General features: G+C 36.2%; 1 long non-coding RNA gene across 1 annotated transcript; it reads left to right on the plus strand.

The window, feature by feature from the left end:
• The first annotated feature begins 338 nt into the window (after positions 1 to 338).
• Positions 339 to 1,510, plus strand: LOC311088750. Its single transcript, XR_014607559.1, has 4 exons — positions 339 to 385; positions 737 to 801; positions 1,012 to 1,114; positions 1,291 to 1,510. It is a non-coding gene; the product is annotated as an uncharacterized lncRNA (long non-coding RNA).
• The last annotated feature ends 303 nt before the right edge of the window (positions 1,511 to 1,813 follow it).

Consider the following 1,813-nt stretch of genomic DNA (forward strand, 5'->3'; position numbering starts at 1 on the left):
CAACGCTGTTTTTATTGTTATTTTTCTTCAGGATCTAGGTGTTCTCTCACACCTCAGCGTGGAGTTCGAAGGCCATCACAGTCCGAGAGAGGCTTATTCCCCATGTCTCAAGCTAGTACGTCCATGGTCAATATTTATTATTTAGTATCATTCTTTAATAATCATAAAGTAAGATTTATAAAATACTTGACAAAAATAAATGAATGTATTTTCTTCCACAGAATACCAGAAGTCAGTGCTTGGAAAGCTAGTTGAAATTCTAGATGAGATAAAAAGAGTCGGGAGGCACTATGAGCCCCTGAATTCTGCTGTCCATGTTGCTAGGCTAGAAACCTTTGCTCAAGAAGAGGCACATCTCAAGGACCGCAACCTCTGGGAACAAAGGGTAAGATTTATACAGAAATTGGACTAAACTATGTCAATTAGACTAGACCCCCCCAGTCTCCAAAAAGTCTAAATGATCTATATTGTACAAAAATATTCTTTTCTAGTGCATCTGTTAACATGCACAGCTTTATAGAATGTGTAATTGAGGGACACACAGTGAAGGCGTATTTTCATGCCTTTGTATTAGAGGTGTACTACTGTCCCATAATATTTTGCATGGACTCAACATGTATGGATGAGTCAACATGACCAGTTCCCATTTAAGCTCAATCTGGCAACAATCAGTATATTACCAACACCATGGGTTTATTCATAATGTATTGAGTGTCTTTTCATGTGTCATGTACAGGTGTCCCAGCTCTCAATGGTGGGAGGGAGGAATGATAAAGACTGCGTCCATAAAGTGATGGACAGGTATTAAACAACTGTCACATGCTCAGAATATAGAATGTAATTATGCAGTTACATTTTTACTCATTGCCTGCTCTGTTTGCCCTCCTCTTAGCACATAGAAAATCAAAAATGCGGAAAGAGATGATTCATTAGGAATAATGCAAGCATAAAGGAATATTTGTAGAATGTAGGCGTGGACCTCACCCTATGATTTTGTGCATGTATTCTCAGGCTTTTCACCAACAGCCTAATGGCTTCTTTCAACATGAAGGGGCGCGGGGTAGCAGTGCGAAACAAGCCTTCCAGGATACCATTTTTTACTCTGTGGTAAAAGGTAACTGCATTTTTCATGTTTATATATATATATATCTAATTTAGCTTACCAATTGTATTTCTTTTGGGAAGGTATGCAAATCCATGCAATTGTTAATTGATTAAATGTAAATACAATGTGTAGTGGGAGCCTTAATGATGTTATTCATGCACCATCTAATATATTTTCTTTTGCAGCTGCAGTAATGAAGTGGAGTAAAACTGCCACAGAAGTTGAAATCAGGGCTGCTATGGCTGAGACACTTGAACATGCTCCCGGGAGAGCTGGAGCTGGAGGTCGCAAAGTGTGAACATTTGTAGTGTCAATTTTCTGAGTTGTGTTTTGTGTTGACTCTTGGAATGTGAAATCCGTGTTTTATTGCACTATATTTTATTTAAAATGTGCTGTTTTAAGTATAATAAAGCTATTCTCTCTTTAAAGCATTTATTTCATTCATATTTTAATCTAAAATGTTATTTGGCATGTTGATGTGTTGGGACTTGAGAATTGACAATTGTCAATAGGCATCGAGTAAACGTTGAAGATTGACGTGTTTTCAATGTTGAAAAGTTGAAAAATGTTTATATTTTATTTAACATTTGTATCTCTTGAATTGAAATGTTGCATGTATATTTGTAATAAATGTGAAAGAAAATCGTAAATGGGCTTTTTCGTTTGGACTTGTTTTGGGATCCTTTATTAATTTGGATGTATTTTTTT

This window comes from Abramis brama (genome assembly GCF_963993115.1).
Source record: "Abramis brama genome assembly, chromosome: 8".
Taxonomy (NCBI): Eukaryota; Metazoa; Chordata; class Actinopteri; order Cypriniformes; family Leuciscidae; genus Abramis; species Abramis brama.